The sequence below is a fragment of the Colius striatus genome, chromosome 24 (genome assembly GCF_028858725.1).
Source record: "Colius striatus isolate bColStr4 chromosome 24, bColStr4.1.hap1, whole genome shotgun sequence".
Classification (NCBI taxonomy): Eukaryota; Metazoa; Chordata; class Aves; order Coliiformes; family Coliidae; genus Colius; species Colius striatus.
Window position 1 is genome coordinate 6,232,411 of NC_084782.1, and position 22,188 is coordinate 6,254,598.

Sequence of the window (22,188 nt, forward strand, 5' to 3'; positions counted from 1 at the left end):
ATCATGAAATGCCTTTTTTTCTCATCGCTGCAGCAGACGCAACACGCAGCAGCTTCCGGCGCCGGGGGGGCCGTGGTGCGGCGCTCACGCCCCCGGCAGAGCCCCACAAGCAGAAGTCTGCACCAGGCTGGGGAAGTTGCTGGTGACCAGCAGCCCGGGGGGGGGTTGCAGCCCCCGACACGCTGGGGAAGCTGCGTGGGAGAGGATGCTGCTGGGAGGGAAGGACACGTAGCTCCCAGTGACACTCCCCACCTGCAGCTCTCTGGGGCCTGAAGGAAAAGGCAGCGTTGCAAACCCCAGCGGGGACTTTTCTTTCTAGCGAGGATTTATGCTGAATTACCGTCTCTCAGCGCTTTGCTTCTCTTCCCCAGCGCATGGTGGGGGCCAGTGGTGGTGGGGAGGGGGACACCAGCCTGTCGCTTTGCTCCTTCCTGATCATCACACAGCCCCAAGGCAGCAGGTCCAGGGTGCTGGTCTAGCCTAGATGCAGAGAGAGAGGAACAAAGCCCCAGATTAGCACTGGCCTTGCAGGATAAGGCAAAAGGAAAAAGTATCACAAAATAAATACACAACAGCAACAAAACAACAACACAAAGCAAAATAACAGTTTTTAGTGGTTTCTAAAACCAAGAGGTACAGCAAGCCTGGGCTTGCTTGTCCCCTGCTCCCCACAAGCATCCCAGTGCTCCCTCCCCATCCCTGGGGCTCACGAGCGATGGAGACTGGGCTTGGGGTGGGCACTGGAGCTGCCTCCACTCCCAGCCCCTGCAGCCTTGCTGGGGCCACTGCACTGCAGCAGCGAGGACAAAACCTCATCTTTCTCAGCCCAAGGTGCAGCAGATCCTGCCCATCCCCCTGGATGGGTCCCCATCTGGGTGATGCAGCTCACGGGCTGAGCAGTTCCCCTGGGCACAAATGGGGAGCAGCCTGGCCCCATCCTGAGCCATGGCTGCAGCAGCACACAAACACCACAGGAGTAACTCACCAAGAATCCCTTAAACACTCACAACCATGGCCAGTGCAGTTCCTTGGCTACTGGCCCCAAACTTTTCACTGGTCCGGAGCAGCCCGATTTCACTTGGTTTTAACCCAGAATAAATGTCTCCTTTCTGATTGAATTGGAAACTTTTTTTTTCCACAGAAAGATGAGCCTTCTCTGCCCCAGCACAGAAAGACAAACTTCAGGCATGAGAAAATGGCTCATTCTACTCCAGATTTTGCCAAACCCTCTACACTATGATTTTGACCCAGCAGTGACTCGGTGCTCGTGCCCATCCCAGAGATGCTGCCAAGGGTGAAGACAGTCCTACGTGAAACACAACATCTCCCGTGATGGGTCCGTGCTGTCCTGGAAAGGACCCAGCCAGCTTCAGATCTGGAGCTGAAAGTTGCACCTGGAGCACTGTTTGCAAACCCAAGGCCCTTGGCAAGCAGCAGCAGCAACAGCCACATGGACAGTCCAAGTGCCCCCGAGAGCAGCAGCAGCTGGGGGAGAGATCATCAGGAAGGGGAACTGGGATAGGGAACAGGCTCAGCTTTTCTCTTGCCTGGGAATTATCCCATCAATTTCAGGTGCACATTGATGCTCAACCTGTTTATGCAGCCCAGATACTTTGCTCTTGCCAAGAAAGAGGATCTATGAGCACAGAGGGGGTTTCGTGACGTGCTGTGAGGAAGGGAGGGGAACAGACACTTCCCTGATGGAAACTGAGCTGCAACACGTGAGCACTCACCACGGCACAGAAACAGACCCAAACCCACCCCAGACGTGTCCCAGTGCACCCCAGACCAGGCCAAAACCTCCCAAAGCAGCCACTCACCCCAAAGGAAGAAACCTCTAATGAAAAGACTAATTAACGGAAGACTTCAGCCCTACACCAGTAATTTAAACCTGATGGGCGAGGAAAGAAAAACCACACTCCCATTATTTCAGCCTCACTAAGTTTGGTCAGTTGGGTTGTGCTTTTTCATTAGGCTCCCTCTTGCAATAAGTAATTTTCCTTAATGCCTTGAATCACTCTTGATACCGCTGTGGCGTGCCTGTGGCCAATGTGAAGTATGAGGAGGTCACAGCTGATGTGTCTTCCTTGGGATGGGATTTCATTAAATGTGAGTGACCACAGAATTTAGCGGTGGAGCCTGGTAACACTGCCCACTAATTGCTTGAGTGTGCTTCTGGTGCCACCACAATTTCCCCTCCTCGGTATTGGGATTTGTCTGCTTGATCCAATGCCTTTGTCAGGATTGTAGGGAGATGTGGCCTCATTATGCAAATACGGCTTTTCCTGAGTCTTCAGTGTTTCTTCAGCGTTGAGAAGAGAGAGAGACAGCCCTGTGCAGGAATCACCCTGGTGCCAGGGGAGTACCAGTGGAGGACCTCCAGCTCTGTTCACCAGTGCTGTGAAGTGACCTGCTGGTGACATCGCTCGACAGCGCAGCCCAGTGTCACTGGGCCCATTTCACAGATGGGGAAAGCGAGGCACTGGCACAGGACTGCCCAAGGTCACCCCACAGCCTCACAGGCATCTGGCAAACACCAAAAGCCATGAACATGCACCAAAAATCGGGGCATCTGCTGGTGCTCACAGCACTTGCAGAAAAGCAAAGGCTGAGCAGAGCTGAACATGTCACTATGTCCCTCTGAAGCGGGAGGGAAAACCAAGCAAAGCTCTGCTCCAGCCAGGAAAGTGATGACTGAGTCAGGGACCAGCCCCAAACGCCATCCCCAGCAGCTCCAGCCTTGCTCCAGGCCGCGTGGACTCGTCCCCACTGAGCAGCATTACGGCTTGTTTTCCTTTTACTAAGTAAAATCCATCTGCTCTGTTGTGCCATTTCTATTCTAAATCCTGCATTACATTGAAAGTCTTTTAAACCATCTGCACAGGAGGACTCTGTGCGGTTTAGAGGGCATTTTCTGTTTAACTTGCATTAAAGTGTACCAAAGAGTTACAAGTGCATTAGCGGTCCTGCTACCAAATTGCTGTTATAACCTTTGCCCCTGGCCAATCAATCTTGCTGACACCCATTAAAATGAGCTCATGGTGCCGTTTTTATGGCCGGATTAAGTGGTGTATCTGTAGCTCAGGCGGTTCGGGGAGGGCGTCACACTGCTAATGATTTCTTTATTGATCTTTAATGATTTCCTACATTAGTACAAGCAACATTAGCCTCAACAACATGCTCCGGGACAGACTGACTAAATAATTCACTGCAGCAAACTGTGATCACATAACTGCACATCCCTCCTTTGTGTTAAGAAACAGGGGTGGAAAATGCATAATTATATTCTCTGGTAGAAGGCAGAAAGCTGTTTCCTCCTCCCAGACTCTCCAGCCATCTCCCCTAGTCCTGACCCACTGTGAGGAGAAACTTTCCCATCAGGGCCTGGTGATTTGCCTCAGATCACTCACCAGAGAAGAAATGCATCGGTGTGGTTGAGGCTTTACTCCACCTCTGCCTGAGGAAATGCAGAGCTTGGGAGTCTGGGGGGTCCGGAGGAGTTGGGGCACAGCCTGGGGGCTCTTGGCTCAGAAAGGACATTGGTCAGAGAGGACATGAGGAGCTGACACTTCCCTGGCTGTACCCCTCCCCACGGGACACCCCACAGCTGGGGTTTAATCCTAACTATTAAGATCACAAACCTCAGGGCTTGGTTTGCATCCCACATGGGTGCCCAGTGGTTGTGGGGAACGTCACGCCACGGCTGCCTGCGAGGGCAGAACCTGCTGGGCCCCGCAGAGGGTCCTGTCCCAGCTGGCTCCACTTCACCTCCAAGAACAGCAAATGAGGTGAGAGGTGCAGAGATCCTCAGCAGGATGAAATGGAATAGTAAAATGTCTGAGATGAGGCTGACATTATCACTACCAATAAGAGGGAAGGATGAAAGGATGGATGGGTGGAGATCTCTCCATGCCACCAGAACCGTGGGGATAGGATGGTTTAAAGGAAGACTCTCACTGAGCCCAGCTGTAGGGGAATGCCTGGAGCCACAGCCACGCAGGTGGTAGCAAAAGCAGTGCCAGGGCTGTGGCAGAGTGGGGATGAGTGGAGCTGCAGCACCAGCCATGCTCCTCTCCATGCACCTCCCAGCCACCAAACCCTAGAGAAGCCCTTCAAAAGCTGATTTTGCAGCATCACTTCAATATTTGCTTGGTTTGACCTACCTGGGAGCTTCTTCCACTGCTGAGGACCAAAGCCAGGATGGGGATGGCTACTCCCTGCCAGCCACTGGCCACAAGACCAGCCTGTGTGCCTCAGAGTGCATCAGGGTCTCAGGTGCCACGAGAAACCCATCTGTGACCTGCAGCCTTCCCACCAGGAAGCGCTGGTCCTACCACACCGTTTGACTGGGGAGAGTGTGGGTCAAATCCTACATGGGTGCTGGCACAGAGCCAGGTGAGTCTGGGCATGCCACAGTCCTCATTAGCCTGACTGATTGCAAACCACAGCTCTTGACCTCCAAGTAGAAACGATTTCTTCATTAATGGAGATATCAACAGTGAGGAACCTGTGGTTTCTAACAGCACAGCCATTTTCATCAAGTGCACCAGCAATTAAGAAACCAGAAAACCGGAGCCTTCTCCCCTCTCAACACAACAAAATACAAGGTGAGGCTTCCGAGGTCCCGCAGTGAAGGAGCCTGTCCTGCAGAGAGGCCGAGCTGAGTGTCACCGTGACTTACTGCAGGTGGGTAGAAAACCCCTCTCTGATGTCACCACGGGCACGTCAGTGATGGGAAAGGCTTCAGTATGCACCCACAGATGTCACAGTGCAGAGGTCCCATGGGACGAGGCCACAGGAGCAGAAGGACATGAACTAATGATGCTCCTATCCCCAGTGCCCCAAAGAGGTGCTGGGAGGAACTGCCTGTGTGTGCCACAGCCTGTGCCCTCCGTGGCCAGCGCTTGCCTGGCACCGAGCCTGACAGAGCTGGTGGCCTCACTGTGTGACCTCTGTGATCAGGAAAAATCTCCCAGAAAAAGATTTGTCAAGCCTTGGTACAGATGGGCCCCCTAAACAAATGAGGCTGCTCGGAGGAGTCCAAATTAGAAGCCAGAAAAAGACAGACTGTGGCTCTAAACAAATAAACAAACTAAAGCAAGAGCTCGTTTGCATCCCTCAGCCCTCCAGCAAACCACAGGGGATATTCTGGGCTGAAACAGTGTCCAACACCTGGGCCAGGCCCTGCTGCCAGGGTGCCCTGTGTCCCGAGCACCAGCCTGGAACCCTCCCCAAAGCACCTGCCCAGGCCCTCTCCCCCTCTGCTGCCCGGGTGCCGCAGCGCCGGGGACACGCTGGCTGCTCTCGCTGCTCCTTGCAGGACCAAAGTGCTGCCAGCAGCCCTTGGTTTGTGTCGTGCCAAGCAGAGCTGTAGCAACCCGCTGCTGCAGCCAGCACAGCGGGGTTTGCCACAGCAGAGCATCACCTGAGCATCTTCACAGCGGCCCAGAAACAACAGCCAGCTCCTGGGCTTGTGGTCATGGGCAAAGAGTGGAGAAGGGGAGGGAAAAGCCTCAGCTGTGCTCAGAACAGTCTCTGCTTATTATTTTTCTGGGTGATTTTTTTCCTTTAAGGCCACCCTGGGTGGCTGAGAGTGCAGGGCAGCAACACTGCGGCCTCAGGAAGAGAAAGTGGGAATTCTACAGAGCAGAAATAGAGCAAAAAGAAAACAAACAAGCAAACAAACCCCACTGAAACAGAGTGCTCAGGCACAGACAGGCTCAGACCTAACCCAGCACTGATGGACAGAAAACAGCCCTCAGCTCACAGAGATTCACATGGAGGGCTCAGAGCAGAGATATGATCCCTGTCTCACGGGGTACAGCTCAGCATCCCCCTCCAGACGTCCCTTGTCCTTCCATGAGCCTTTTCCTGGAAACTGCCAGAGATCAGAGAGAGCAGCTCTTCCAAGCTGATTCTGCTCCTTTCCAGCCCAAACCATGTACACAGCTCAGTCCCTGCTCGTGGTTCCTCGTAGTGGACACCCCCACAGCCGTGAAACGGGTTGCTGACACACATCGTCAGCAGGAAGGTGTAAAGGATCTCATTAACAGATCCCTCTGCCAGCCAAGGCCTTGGCTGAGAGGAATCAGCATCACCCCCCTTCAAGTCAAGAAAGTGAAATCCAACACTTGAACTGAAGTTCTGAACCTACACGTGTTTAGGAGAGCCAGGAACGCTCCAGTGGGAAACAACACCTCCTTGAGGAACTTCGAGATTAGGGGGTTTAGAGGGGGAAGGGACAGGGGGATGGAGCATAAAGAACAAGTAAATAAACTTGCATTTACTTGTGTGATCTACACACAAGCACACCAAGTGCCAGGTGGGTGGGCAGCCTCCCTGCACCAGGGCTGGAGGCCAGTGGAAAGGGATTACAGTGGAAAATCAAACGTTTCTGTTCTCACCCACACCCGTTACATTTATTGCGAACACCACACTTGTGCTCCAGAAAAAGAGCATTCCCTTGGCAGCACCACCATTAACTTGGGGATGACCTTCTGCCAAGGAGGATGAGCAGAAACCCAATCCTGTGGGTTTTCAGCCCTTTAGACCCCAGGAAAACCTCCCTGGTACGTGGGCAGAAGGGGCAGGCAGGGATCCCTGCCCTGGGAGCCACAGCCGCGCTTCCCATGTGGCTTCAGAGCCTCGAGCGGCTGCCGGCTGCGGCCAGCAGCTCCAACAGCGCAGCCACAAAGGGGCTCATCTCCGGGCTCCCGATGCCCATCGACCGCAGGGACATCGATCGCTGTCGCAGAGCAGCAGCCAGGGCCATGTGGGTGGCACCAGCGCCGCGGGGAAACGCCGCGTGCCATCGCCCGTCCTGCCAAGGCACCACAGGAGCGGCTGCCAAACCTGAGGGTGTGAAAGGTCCAGGCTCACCTCACCCTCAGGCCCAGAGCGGAGCCCTGGAGCAGCTCCTAGCCCCACACGGAGCATCATCAGCGCATCCACCCGGGCCCTGCGCTGGAAAAGCTGCGTCAGCACCCGGCGCGTGTCTGCGGCAGCAGAACCGGGGCTCCCATCCCATGGGGCACCCAGGCCCCCTGCACCCACCAGCAGAGCGTGGGGCTTTGTCTCCCTCTAGTGCACGTTGCTCCAGAGCATCCCTGAGACAGGACCCACCGGCCAGAGCCCCAGGGCTGGGGGCTTGCCCACCAGCTGGCTGCTGCCCCTGTGCTGGCTGCACCCACGCCACGGGCTGGACACGAGCACCGCTGCTGCCCTGGAGCAAAGCTCACAGCAGCGTAAGAGCAGCATTCAGGGGCTGTCTGGCTGCTCCTGGCACAGGGGAACGTGCCCAACCAGGGCTGCCGGCCTCAGGACTCAGGACACGGGACTCCAAGAAATCGCCCACCTGAAGCAGCACCCAGAGTTTGTGTCCTACAGTGACACAACTGGGAGAGTTCTGCCATGTCCCCGTGCTCCTCCTCTATCGACTTTCCCAGTTTGTCCTGTTAAACAAACATCCTGGCAGGGCTACAGGGTGACTTCTTGCCCTTGCATTACAATATCTATTCCACCAATATATCTATTATTCATTTATTTTTCTATTATTCATTTATTCACTGGGAATTTAGAGGCAATCAGAAAGGCACTCTTGGTCATTTTGCTATAAAAGCATTTTTGATCCTCCTCGCTGCCAACACAAACTTGTCTCTCTCGCTTAAAATACATTAATGACCCATTACAGGGAGGGGATCTGATGCCCTGCTTATATATAGGAGCATCTTTGGAGATTTTGAAAGTGATATAAATAAACAGAGGGGTGTTGTTAATGTGCTCGTTAAGCACAGGGTGGACTGGGATGAGGAACACAACATTTTCCACTCTGAGCTCCCCGGGGGCTCTGCGACAGTAGATGTTAGTGCCTAAAAACAAGCAACAAGCCCAGCTCTGCCGCCCCACACCAGCGGCCACAAGGACCCAACAGTGCTGGGGAATGCCACAGCCCCTTCACACCATCCCGCATCACCAGGAATCCCTCACCAGGTGCTGGGGGCCATACGATCACTCAAGAGAGCAGGCAGGGCTGATCCTGCCACCGTCCTGTCCATCCAGGACAGGGAGGCTGTGGCAGTGCTGTGGCTCAGCTTTTCAGATTCACAGAATCCCTCAATGGTGGGGTGGGCAGGGCCCTGCAGAGCTGCTCCAGCCCAGCCCCTGCCACAGCAGGTTCCCCCCGCTCAGGGGGCACAGGAACGTGTCCAATAGGGTTTGGAAACGTCCCAAGGAGCCTCCACACCCTGGGCAGCTTGGTCCAGGGCTCCCTCACCTCAGCACCAAAGGAGTTTCTCCTTGTGTTTTGGGTTCATAATTGCAATTTTAACACAGGCACACAGGAAACCTTGCAAGAGACTCTTGTCAGAGAGGCAAAAAGTTACACAAAAAAAAAAGCACCAAAATTCACAAAGTAGAATGAACAACCCCTGATGAGCACCTGCTGAAGAACCAGCTGCAGTATGGCTCTAATTACAGGTAATAACAGGGCGATATGCTGAGAAGCATGACAGGTATATATGTCAGCCTGTTTGTAGTGGCTGAGAACTGACTTTATGCACCAGCAAAGAGAGTGGGCAGAGCCCATCCTGGTCTGCAAGACACCTGCAGCCTGGGCCACCACTTTTGGCCTCACCTTCAAGGGTCACACGTTGCTCCAGGGTCCGTGTTGTACCCTTTCCCAGGAGCAAGAGACCTTTACTGTTAATTAGGGGTTGGATGTGAAATGAAATCACCTGCCACTGCACCAGTGCCCATCTGTGGAGAGCAGGGCTGGGTGCACACAGCCACCTCCACTTGGCACCAGGTTTGGAGTCACAGGGACCTGTAGGGGAAATATCACCCAAGAAAAGCCAGTGGCAATGGCAAAGTGAAGAGGAAGAACAGAATTAGACAAGGCTACTTCTGCCTTTGTGCCACTGCTACCATTGCTGCTCCCCAGTGATGTGGGGATAGCAAGGTTCCTTCCCCAGAGCCAGGAGAACTCACTGGGATCACTGAGCTGTGCCAAAGGCCGCCCTTTGAGTTGGGAAGTCCCAGGAAAGCGAGTCAGTGCCCACCAGGAACCGACTGAGCCCTTGCACAAGTTGCTTCCAGGACAGGCTGGCTGCAGCCGTGGCCACGGGGCTGTCCCGAACTTTGTGCCCCATTTGCTGGAGCAGGGAAAGCACTGGTGCAGGGCCCAGCAGCCCTCACAGCTGTGTGACAGCCCCTTGCTTCTGTTTTCCTGTTCCCAGCAGTGGCCACCCCACAGCGTGGCCTTTCCCTGCTTCCCTTTGCTCCTGGCCCGAGACGATGCCGGTTCCGGCTCCGCAGGTGCCATGACCCCGTGGCTTCCCCCTCCCACCAGCTCCTTTGCACAGCTGGCAGGGCACCCTCTGCAAAGGGCTTCTCTTCACCCTTGCCCAGGGAAACCAGCCCCAAGTATCACCCAAAGGCTGCTCAGCAGGGCAAGGGCACAAAGGGGCCACCATGAACTGAAAACCTGTCCTCGACCACCACTGTGACTTCCTCTGTCTGCACCAGCTGCCGGGGTCACTGCGGCCCACGGCACGGCCACCTCCGGGGCTGTACTCTCAGACAAAGCCAGACGAGGTGGTTTGCCAACATCCTACTTCTTCTTTAATGTCTCAGCTCTTCTCCCACTTCCATAAGCAGCGTCCTCGCTGCTCACAGTGGCAACGGGCTCAGGGAGCACCTCAACCATCTCGCAGGACAGCAGGTCACCTCTGAGCATCCCCAGTGTCTGGGAGGAGCCCCTCACCCAGGAGGAAAAATGAAAGCAGGAAACAGGCTGGAAATGAGGGCTTGACATGAGCCCTGACCTCACCTGAGATTTAACATCTCTTCCAAAGGGTTCTGGATCAGGTGTCCCCACCCATTTCTCCTCTGAGGCCACTGCAGAGCACGAAGGCTACTGCAGTGAACCCCCATGGTGGGCACAAAGTCAGGGCAGGCAGAAGATGTTAATTGTTACATTAGTGAAACATATTAAAAACAAAACCAGAAAAAACCCAAAGAACAAAAACCCCTCAGCCAAAACAACCCCAAACTCCCACCGAACCAACGGCACCAGCACTATGGGAAACAGAACAGTTATTGCTGGCTGCAAACGTTCAGGCTCCTGAGCAAGGTCTTTCATTGGCAATTTGTGTTGTAATTAACATCTCTGGGGTTAATGGATCTGAGTTTCGGGGGATAAAGAGCAGCATTGTTAGCAGCCCGAGCTGCTGGCTGCTGGGTCCAGGCTGGGGCTGCACGGGCCGGGAAGCCTCAGCTTTCATCTGCCCTTAGTGCTGGCAGCTGCTCTGCCCAGGAAATTAAAACTATTCACTACAGCAAAGTTTAAACGGCCGCGGTTTTATTTGACGTCCCGTGACTTACGGGCTGGGCCGGATCCCTCTGCTCTGATCTCCTGGATTTATGAGTTTGGAAAAGGCACCAAGCGACAGTGCCCGGCCCTCAGCCCTGGGCAGGGAGCGACAGCGCCCGAGGTGCCCGTTTCCCTCTCTTCTCGGGGTTAGAGGCAGCTCAGCAGCTCCGTGTGGCCTCTGTCCTCAGCAAACCTCCCTGCTGCCAGTCCTGCGCTGGCCTGGGCCCTGCTCAGGCTGGGATCATTTTTCACGTGCACATGGGAAGCCGGAGCCCAACGGGGACGTGGGCAGCGGGGCTGGAGCCTCCGGCAGCACCAGAGTGGGAAAACCCATCCTGGAGCTCGGACTGTCCTGTGCACGTTATCGCCTCCCGTCCGCCAGAACCTCACACAGATTCCACGCTGGTGCATCCATCAGTGGTTTGTACATTTGGAAACAGAGGGAGAGGGCAGGACCCTACTCCAGCCCCCGACAACCAGAACCTTCACTGCAGGCAAAGCACATAAATCAATGGTGCACCCGAAGCCTTGGTGAGAGTAACACCCAGCACCCGCCGGCCCCGCACAGGGATGAGCAGCTTTGAGCTGTCAGCGGGGCCGTGCCTGGAGCAGCTGCAGCAAGAGGCTGGAGCTACGGCAGCAGCATCCTGGATTTCAGCAGGCAAAGAAATGCTTAACGGATGGATTTGCATCCATCCTTGTGGCTCCTAGAATATCTTCATAAGCCACAATGTGCCCTTAATCCCACAACAAAATCAAGTCAAAGAGCAATTAATATTCTGATACCTGTGGCTAGCTGAAGTGATATAGAGCTGAAGATTTCTTTTTCCATTTCACTCCAACTGTGGTTTTGTTTTTTTCCAGCCATTCTCTGGTCAGTGGTTTTAGGGGCACCAAGGTTCACTTTTGTGGGTAACCTCCACTGTTAGCTGTTGATTTAATTAACTCAGGCTCCTCTGCCTTCTTGACCATACCAACCCCAGCAGGGCTGGGTTTCAAACACGAGCCCTGAGCTTAAAAAAAAAGCCCTGAGAAATTAAAATAGATGACTCTGAAAGACTGGGCTCTGCAGTTCCAGGGTTGCTTAGTCCTAAACCCAATCAGCAACAAGCATTTGTGACACTTTTAGCCTAAACTTGAACTGAGTGTTAATGAATGAGTTCAACAGCTCAAAGTCAAGGCACGACCACAGGGATGCCTGTGGCATCTCCCGGAGGCAGCTCCTGCTGCCTCATAGAGATGTCTGCCTGTACCCAAAAAAACAAAGGGAAGCATTTCGGGGCAGGTCAGGCAGAGACACAACCCCAGAGCCCTGGGAAGGGACCTGTGTTGCCCCAGCACAGCTCCACTCTGCTGCTGTCCCCACGGACAGCATCTGCAGGTCCAAGTCCAGGTGGGGTTTGGGGAAGGAAAAGCTTGCAAGTCCTCTGGAGCAACAGGAAAACAATTGTTACCTCCAGCAGCACTTACCAACAAAGTCTCCAACCTGTACCCCAGCGAGAAGTGTGGCCCCTAGCCTCCACAGAGGGGTCAGCACCAAGAAACCCTCAGCAAGACCCAGGGATGTCCTCCATCTCCCGCTGAACCTCCCTGACCTCGGCCGGCAGCCGAAGCCCCAGCTGGGTGATTGGCCCAGGCAGGTGCTGCCTTGTTTTTAGCAACCTCGTTGAAATTTAAATTGATTTGTTATTTATCCAACTGACAACAAAGAGAGAAAAAAAACAGTCCTAACTCTGTGCACTGGGGAGATTGGATTCCTGTATCACTGTCAGCTGCATTAACTTACTTCCTGGACCTAAATTCAATTAGAGCAGCATTCCCTAGCATTAATAAATCAATACCAATGCCATTTTGATATATTTTGAATGTCTTTCATTATATATTTCAGGGCAGGGATTAGTGCTGAATTCAAAGTTAATGGGACGTGACAAGGCAAATCAGGTTGGGGAGGCAGAGCCTTAGAGCCGTGAGCTGTAATTGCTTTCTGTTGCAAAAGATTGCAGCGGCGAAACAAAGAGCTGCTGAACCTCTCTTGTTGGGGAGTAATCCCATCCAGGGACTGTCTCTCTTTGCAAGGAGGAAGAGAAGTTAGACATCAGCAGAAAGTCTCCACTGAGTCCCTCCTGCAGCAGCTTTTGGGATGGATTTGCACCTCGTGCCTCTCCCTGGGGCCGCCGACAGCTCCAGCGATGCCACACACAGCACCCCAGCAACCCACACCCTTGGCTGGGCTTTAAATTAAAGGCTTCTGGACAAATGCAACTGGTTTTGATGCTAATTTAAAAAGGGTGAGACAATGGTACTGCAGTAAAGAATTTGTCCCACAGCCCCTCAGAAGTGGCCTTTTGAAAACTCAGTGGGAAGCTCGCACAGCCCTGGGACAGGCGCAGCCTTGGGTCTGTATGTGCACCCCAGCCCGCTCAGCCCAGCCCAGGCATTTCTCACAGCAAGAGCAGCCAAAATGCACGTGATTTCTACTGCAAAGACTCATTGCAAAGCAAAGGGGAGTTTGCAGAAGTCATGGAAAGACTGTGCCTGGGTTGAGGAGATTTACAGGCATCGAGAAGAGCACAAGAACAGGTGAGCAGAGTGGTGCTGCTGGCACAGCTAAAGACACAGCACAGCATCCTTGATACTGGCAGCCCTAAGCCTAGATATAAAAGGCTGAAATCCAGATCCTCAGCTGGGATTCACCTCACTGACTCCCACAGACAACCCAGCCCCAGTTTTGGCTGCTCTGGGCAATCACCCCTCGACCGCAGCCGCAGCAAAGGTGAATCCCTGCGTCTCCTCCTCGCTGTGCGCGAGCCCACTGCCTGTCAAATTGATCAGTACAGTCCCGATTGCAGATTAAGTGACCAGCTATCAGTGATTTGAATCTTGTCCATCAATCACTCAGTTTCGTCCCTTGCAAAACATTACTGAAGCAATTCCTCAGAGCGACTCTTTCAGACAGTAAACCAGGCACCTTGCAAAACGGAGCGTGCGACTGTTAAAGGTCTTAAAAGCATTTGCCAATTATGAATGGCCTGAAGGGAGCCATTCTTGCTGCATCTGGGGATGAATAAAGATGGAAAATAATAGTATATTGATGGTATTGCAACTTTCAATCTTAAAAGATTAATACAGCAAAGTTGCTCAGCCCTTCCAAACAGGAGTGGTGTGGGATAGCTCTGGATTTCGGTGCATTAAAAGGGGAAAAATGTATCATCTGAGACCGTCCCCACTGAGGTTGTTGTGGTGATGTCCCTGAAAAGCTGCTGCAGCCTATACAGGGGACAGAGTCACGTAGGGAAAGGCCCCGACTCCTGCACCAAAATCCTTCCTCCTCCTCCACCAAAAACCTTCCTGAACTCAAACTTCAAAGAGTCAGAAAAGCCCAGTGTTTCCTTTGCCAAGCAAGAAAGCCCCCAAGTCACACTATCCTGTCCATAAAATCAAAATATGCTATTAAGAGCAATTAAGAGTCAGGATTGCCCTTTGAAACCAGGTGTTTTCACTTTCAGGGGCACCATAAGTTGCAAGAATGGGGGATTTATATGGATTTTCCATAGCTGACTTGGAAATAAACAATAAAATCAATGGAAGGAGCCCACTAAAGCGTAGCCCCGAGAGGGCAGGTACCGGCGCATCCTCTTGCAATTCATTAGACCCTTCCTCCTCCGCAGGCAGGTGCTGATCTCACCCATGGGCTGGGCAAGGCAAGGAGGCATAAAAAATGCCACATTGTTGATCAAAACCATCTAAGCCCCGACAAAAACCAAGTAGCTATTTTTCCAAGTGGACTCCAAAGCCTCATAAAGAGGCACCAAAAGCAGAACAACCTTATAAACCTCAGCCCCAAGTGCCTCTGGGGCCAGCTCGGCTCAGACCGCGCCATCCCATGCGGCATCCAAACGGCTTTGTCCTGAAAACACGGTGATTGTCACCCTCCAGGTGATGCAAGAAGCCAAATCTGGCTTAGCCCCAGGAAGAGATCCGTGTCTGGAGGCAGGACCCAACCACCTCTGCCAGGGCCCTGTGGCTGCTGGGGGCTGCCTGGGCAAAGAGCCAAGTGGAGACCTTTTGGCCACATCCGTGGCTTGCCGAATTAAACAGGGCATTTTCTGCCCACTTCTGAGCAACTACAAGGCAGGTTTAACACTCCTGGAGGGGGTGGAAAGTCGGCTGTCACAGGCTTTTGTTTAACTTGGCTGCAGAGACTGAAAAAATCCAAATAGATGTTCAATTAACACAAACACCAGTGAGGGTTTTTCCAGCTCAATCACCCTCCTGGATGGGCTCCACTCACCAATTCAATGGTAGTTAACTAAATTTGGACAAAACATACCCAAAATAAGATCCAAGCATCTCTAGCATTGCATCCCAGGCTCCCCAACAAGAAAAGCCAAGTGGGTGGTGTGTGAAATGCCACCCTCAGCCACCCTCACCCGACTTGCATGGGCCAGCGACAGTGTCTGTGCATCGATGGGTTTTCCTCATCTGTCTGTCATCTCCCTAAAGCATCTCCCTCAAAGGGCATCTGCACTCACACCTTTGGCCATGCCCCCCTTTTAACAGGCAGCTGAACTCCGTCCTGCATGAGGCAGCAGCCAAATCCCAGACAGTAGCTCCGGGCAGCCACCCCCCAAGGCACAAAAGGGATTTAATTCCCCTCCACCCAGTCTTCAACTTCTATTTTTCAGGCTCAAAACCTTTCACATCCCCATAACCAGCAGCACTCAGCACATGGCCCGGTGCTACCTGCCTCCCCCACGTTCGTGTCAGGTGAGATCCCAAAGCAACCACCATCTGGGCTGTTTTCCCCTGACTTCCTTGTCTCACCCAAGCCCTTAACCCACTCCAGGGAGAAGAAGAAGAAGAATCAAGAATGGCTTTGCCCAGATGCATTGCACAACCTTTAAAAAGCAGAAGCCCCAATTGCAAAGAAACCTGTTTTGGGCAGCCCTGACAAGCCCCAAACCTCTCTGCCCACAATCTTGAGCAATAATTTATCCCAGCCACGATGGGGATCTTCTCTCCCTGCACTGCAGCCGAGCACAGCCCAGTCCCCGGGAAGGCTCAAGGTTTGCTCGTGCATCCAGCTGCTGTGGTCTTACTACAGGGGTCTGCATCCTGCAAAAAGGGCACGGTGCTGCCAGCTCACTCCCAATCCAGGGGAATGAAGGAGGAGATGAAACCCAGGGGCTGCAAAGCTGGAAGACCCCACATCTGCCCAAGATGTTTGATTTCTCCCGTTTCTAATTAGTTACAGGCATAAAGCAAGCAGCAGAGAGGAGGCTGCAGAGCCCCAGGGCTGGTACAGAGTCCCCAGTACAAGTGTGAAAATTAGACAAGGTGCTCAGTGACCTGAGGGGTGAGGGGATAAAAACAATGACAATGTTTGAAACCTTCCAGCTCCTGAATTGCCCCCAGTTACTGGAGACGGCTGCGCTGCCAACCCCAGAGCTCTGCTCTGAGCCCTTGGCACAGCGCTGCCGACACGCCGCGGCTTCGGCCCCTCCTCAGCAGCTGCTCAGGAGCAGCAGCTCTGGGGCTGCGCTGCCCACCCCACGCTCACCCCCAGCCCCAGCACAGCCGCAGGATCCAGCCAAGAGCGTCACTGCGGCGAGAGCCGGCCGATGCAGGACGGAACACAGCAGGAAAACATCGTGCAACCTGCACTGCCACCACCAACCTGCCTTTTCTACCCCAAACCAAGCTCTTATCTCCCTCCCTGGAGGAATGTTCGAGGCTGCCTTTCAGCAGGGGCGGAGCGGCGGCAGGAGCCGCTCCTGGACAGGCCCATCTCCCCCGACTTCTTGCCTTTACTTCAGACGTGACCTTTTGATTTCTCGGGTAGAGTGTAAATTACATGTCGCCAGCATAAAATATTAAATCCAATTTATATTTAATTATTGATGTTATTATGTATTCCATAGTAATGGCAGCAGGAAAAAAAACACCCTAACCCCACCATTAAATAGCTCGGTTGCATTAGCAGCTTCTTGAGGTTAGAGATCTTCCTCCGTTCCTTCTTAACGGCAAGATTGATGGCAACGGGGAAGTTTGTAAATAGTCTTCCAGAAATATTTTATCTGATTATTGTGCCTATAAAAGGGAGCGGGGGGCGGGGGGAGGGGAGAAAAGGCCTTTTTAAACCACTACTAATTATTTGCTCAGCTAAAGGGCAAACGGCTCTGCGAGCTGTGTGTGTCTAATGCTCTGCAGCAACCCCTCTGGAGGTCGGCAGCTCCGCCGGCCCCCGAAGGCAGAGCCGGGGCTGTGGAGCCTGCCTGGGTCCGAGAAAAAAAAGAAGGTGAAGAACCACAGTGTTTGGGGTTTTTTCCATCTGAGATTTAACCAGTATCTTAAACTTGAGTTGGGCATTTTTACTAAAACATTAATCAATTCTGTTTTGACTTGATTAAGCTGGTTTTCTCTCCATAGATATTTAATGCTAAAGCCACCCAAGGTGCGCAAGGCTTTGCTGCCTTGGGCTTGCTCCTGTGATCCTCACGTGGGATGAGAGGGGTTTGTGAACATCCAGCACAGGCCAGGCTCGCAGTGGGATAAAGCTTATCCCATCACCCCAAAGTGCTGCAAGGCTGAACCACCCACATCACCTTCACTCCCCGCCGCGGCGGCTGGACGCTCACCGTAACGCAATAAACTCTGTTTATTTCTGCAGTGCCCCCACCAGCATCCTCAGCACAAGAAAAACAACATTATCCCCCTCACTTGAAAATTCAAATCAATAGACCAAATGGAGAGAATCCGACTCAAGAAAAGTAAAGAGAAATAATTCACCTGGGGACTGACAGCAGGCCACTAAGTGCTCGAGTGTCACCACGCTGGGTGACAACCTTTGGGACCAGCCAAGCTTAGGGGGCGAGGGGGAAACTTTCTCCAACCCAGTACATCACAGAGCTGCTCCCATAGGAAAACAAGTAAGTGGGTTCCTTGACATTCCCCTTCCTTGCCTCTTGTCAGCCCCCAAATTGTGCCAGCTCTAAACAGCAGGTCTGGACTTCATTTCTGAATCCACAGGACCCCACACAGTTTTAAGAAGGGGCCAGACTGTAACACACTGCTGGGTTTGCACCCTTCCTACCCTGCCATGATGCATGAGAAAGAAAAATTTGCCATGAAGGGACTGAGGGGAGAAAGCTGCCTCACGCAAGAGGACGTGCCAGCTTCTACAGCAGGGGAGCACCCATCCATGAGGAATGGCTCTGTGAGGGCTCCAGGGTCCCAGTGTCACAGCAGGGCTGGAACTGAGACAGAAAACAAGAACATTGGGTCTTTGCATTTATTAAAATGCTCAGGTCTGGGCTTTTTCCAGGTTTTCATCAGGATGGAGCAACTGGGAATTGCAATTGTGTCCCCCAGAACTCAACAGTCCCAGGGACAGTCCCTTCCTTTTCAGCAGCCCCTCATTTCAAAGATGAATGATCCCCCTCTCCTGGGGAGCAGCCCCCCCCTGCCCTGGGCTGGGAGCAGGCGAGTGCACCTTGTTCCCAGTGGCAGGGTCTGCCTGGCTCCTGCACGGTGCAGCCTGGATCCAACCCCTTTGAGCTTCTCATCTCAAGCGTCCACTCATTGCTCTTTTCTTTTTTCCTCTGTTTTTTCTGTTTTAGCTATCTTTTCCTCCGGGAACCAGCAGCAGGGCAGGCAAACCCTCCTCTACCCCATCACCCAGTCCCAGTTCGGTACCTCCAGTGCCAAAATCCTCCCACCCCACTTGGCCAAGCAGTTGGTTATTAATTAAAGCAAGCTGTCACACCCAGGAGATTTATTTTCTTTGCCGTGTCTTTAGCAGTAAACGCCACTGATGCCTAAATCGGTTCCAGTAGAGCCCTCTGGCCGGACCTCTGATCCGGCAGCATCGATTTCCTGGTCGCATTTGTCCACGTCCTGAGCTCTAAATTCACTTTAATGGACTTTTGTAATGTGAATAAATGGCACAGCCCGTGATGTTTCTCAGAAACACTCAGGGAGCCCCCAGGCAAGTGCCACACATGGGCATCAGAGACTGGTACCGCCCTGTGCTGGGGACCCACAGGCATTTCTACACCTAAACACATACAGCCAGGACCGACATTTAATTTTTGCCCTGAAGTCCCAAACCCAAAGCTGCAGCAGCACGTTGTGCAGGCACACGCAGGCACAGCCCCTCGGCACCGCAGAGCAGCGGGCGCGGGGACGAGCGCTGGCAGAGCCGCCGCCTCCTGCCAGGACGCTGCTGGTAAACAAGTGGAGTGAGTGCCCCGGGCAGCCGGGGAGGGCTCCGCGTCCCCGCTCCCCTCCACGGGCTCCCCTCAGCCCCAGGCACAGCTCCTGCCAGGAGGAAAGTCTCAAGCTGCCCGGTTTGTGGGGGCAGCCGGGGAAACGCTGCAGCTCGGGGGGATGCAGGAGACAGGCAGGCTCGGGGCTGGAAGGGAGGAGAGCTGGCAAAGCGACACGGACGGGGAGGCTGCGATGAGCAGAGCCCAGCGCTCAGAGGGGACTTGCAGCTCACACTCAGGCTCAGCCCCACCGCTGGCGCCAGCGCAGGATCACCCCTACAAGCCCATCTGTGCTCCGGAGGTTCCCGGGATGAAGGCGCTTCCCCCTCTCCCGCCTCCCCGGCTAATTTCGCCGCGTCTGGCCGGGGCTCGCAGCCCTGGTTCTCGTTACGCCTCCCGCCGAGCCCCAGCGCAGGCACGCAGCATTTTTGCAAAGTTACAGGGTAGCAGAAATATCCCTGTTTTGTTTTCCTTTTGGCCACTCCATCCCGCTTCCAAAGTTGGGAAAAAATTACAAAGTAGCACGAGGGGAAAAAAACCCCAACAACCAGCAAACCCAACCAGGGGAGGTTACAGCAGTGCATAAATAACCCCTGTTCTTTGGGGGCTGATCGTGCTCCAGAGCGGAAGAAGGGAGAGAACAGGAGGAGGGAAGACATTCAACATCTGAGAAACTGGAGGCTGTAATCCACAATGCACACAGGCAGTGACACCAGCCCCAGCCAGCCCGTCACGCTCCATCCCAGCACAGATGACCTGCTGCCTGGGGGTCCCCATCACCAGCCCCATCCAGGGGTCCCTGCCTTGCAGCGAGAGCCTGCTTGGGGGGAAAAAAAACCCATTTCCATCTCCTCCCTGTTCCCAGCCAACAGAGTCTGGCACTTGGACAGGGCTGGAGAGCACGTCCCCATCTCGTGCCACCACACCGAGCCTTGGACGGGGCAGTATGAGGGAACGGGATGAGAACAGGCTGAGAGTGATTAGGAGCATCTGAGAGAGACTTAGAACATCAGTCAGAGGGCGAGCAGTGAGGTGAAAGAAAAGCAAAGGTGCTGGCACGGGAAGGAGGGGTTCTGGCCCCAAAATGAGGGCGAATAGCGCTGGTCAGAATGGCTAAATTTGGAACTGTAAGGGCAGGGGAGCTGGCAGCAGCAGTGAGCAGGAGCTGTCCCTGGCACCTGCTCAGAGATGGGCTCTGCAGAGCTGCTGGGGTCACAGCAGCCCAGAGGCCTGTGCACGTCCAAAAAGCCACAGCCCCCAGGAACCTGAAACTGAGCTCCAGCAGAGAGAACTGAAGGCAATGCTCAAGCCCTTGAGGTTTTTATCACAGCTCTTCCCCAAAGGGAAAAACGTGGGAAATGGAGAGTATAGAGCACAAAACAGCACGTTTTCCCCCAAAGCCTAGGAGTTGAAGCCATGAGCCCTGGGTGGACAGGCGCAAGGTGGGCGCCGGGAGGAAACGGTCGCAGCGGCGGGTGAGGAAGCTGCGGGGCCGGGGCTGGATCCAGCACAGTCCTGGTTAACACATGTCACGAAACTGAAAGCCAAATGGAGAAGGAAACAGAAGGTGACAGTAAAGATACCGTGACTAAAGGGATCTTCCAGGGCCAGTTAGAGGAACTGGCTTTGCCTCGAGGTGGTCGGGGATGTGCTCGAGAGCCGCGCGCGGCCCTGCAGATACCATCGCGCTGCCACCCAGGTGGTTACGAGAATGACAGATCCAGGCGGCTGAGCAGGAACACATTTGCAGAAGTGACACCCGCCAGGGCTCAGCAACAGTTTTGGCCAGGTCTGGTGGTTTCTCTGTTTACTTTCCCAGCAAACAACTACTCCCTAGCTCCCACACAGCCAGAGAACCCTTCCCAAATCCAGCCCTGGACCAGCACCCTCTGAGGGTTTCCTACCCCCGTCCGAGGTTTCGAGGCAGGCAGATTGTTGGTGCAGAGGTGCATGGCATCAGCGTGCCTCTGAGGTCTCCTGTTGCTCAAAATATCACCTTTCAGTCCTGCAGTGAGGAGCCGTTTTACCACACTTGAATGCCCAAACGCTTTTGCATCAGCGCATCTTTTGCCTTGGTGCCTTTATCACCCTGCACAAAGGAGGAGGAAACTGCTCCAGGTGCCTCCCAGAACTAGGGTAAGCCATTTACACTCCCTAGCATCACCAAGTCCCCCCCTCCCAGCACCCACAGATGTCCCTCAGGCTATGGGCAGCTCTCTCAGGAGCATCTACGGGGAACTGCAGACAACTGAGATGGGCCACAGCTCAGGGGGACTCACAGTGGCAAAGGGGAGGGGACCTAAACTCACATTTCCCCACAGAACTGAACATCCTCACACATGAGCATCAGCTCCTGGGTTTGATCCTCTACAAGAGCTGAGCAAACCCAGCTTACTTGCAGCCCCTCTCTGCTCCTTTCACCAAAGTTTCACCATATTAAGCAGCTGAACTGCATCATCCAAGCAGTGTCAAATTGGTTTTAAATGGTTCTAATTATAACCAGGAAGTTTTAAAGTGTGTGGGTGGAAAGGAATGCAGCAGATTAATTTAATAGCAGTTACCACGGCACAATAGTCCTTCAATTAAGAGTTCTTGATGGCTGGGATTTTTTTTTCAGTTTTTTTCTTTTCCCTGTTAATAATAAATGTCACAAATGAGAACAGACATATTACTTCATCAGATGCTTTGGCATATCTTGTCGCCGAAAGCCGTTTGTGCAGAAATAGTAGCTGAAAGGGTAATTTTATAGGGCTTAGCACTCACTTAACACTTTAGGGGCCAAAATCAGGCCTCAGAAGAAACCCAATAAGCTGCACCTGTTTACATCCCAGCAGAATCCAACACTGCAACCACAGAAAAACCCCTCGTGTAGTAGCAGGGCTTTGGTATGGTGTCAGACACGAGCCTGGCTGGGGAGCATCCTGCTGCCAGGGGCTGGAGCGCACGGGGAGCTCAGCTTTGCTCCCCCACAATGCTCCCACTCTGCTCCTTTCGGTTTTCCAGCCTCGTGAACCCAGATCCTGTGCCTGCTGGGGGGCAGCTTTGGGGGGCAGGGAGGGAGCGGGACCCTGCTCCAGCTCCCCGTGGCCAGGGAAGGGGCCGGCTTCCTCCCCTCTCCAGCTTTGAACAGCGTGGGGGTTCCTGATATCCAGGTGACAAGATGGGAAATGGTGCATTTCCCAGCACTGCTCTGCAAAGAGAGAGGCTGTGTGTGGGGCTCAGGCTGTCCCAAGTAGCTGCCTGCACCCTGCTCCTTCCCTGTGCCCCTCGTGGACATGATGTGTGTGGTGCCTGAGCAGTGAGGAGCCCAAACTCACTGTCCCACCGGTGGCTGCAAAGTGCATCTCACATCTCCACAGAAAAGAGACAGTGTGGCTCCACTCTTTTCTTTCAGTGCCTCTCATTAAAGCCATCAAACCCCAACTCTAAATACTTCACACCTGAAATGCAGGCTGGGTTTCCAGCATGCCTCCCCAGAGCTGTGGCGAGCTCCCACGTCCCCAGCCATCCTCCCCTGCCTCTGCAATCTGCTGTTTCCTCCCCGGTCTCGGC

General features: G+C 53.7%; 1 long non-coding RNA gene across 1 annotated transcript in view; it reads right to left on the reverse strand.

The window, feature by feature from the left end:
* Window positions 1–237: 237 nt before the first annotated feature.
* LOC133627740 (uncharacterized) overlaps window positions 238–22,188 on the reverse strand; it is a 28,632-nt gene continuing 6,681 nt past the window's right edge. Inside the window, exon 3 of the long non-coding RNA XR_009820365.1 lies at window positions 238–480. This is a non-coding gene — a long non-coding RNA (uncharacterized LOC133627740). The remainder of the gene's footprint in view (window positions 481–22,188) is intronic.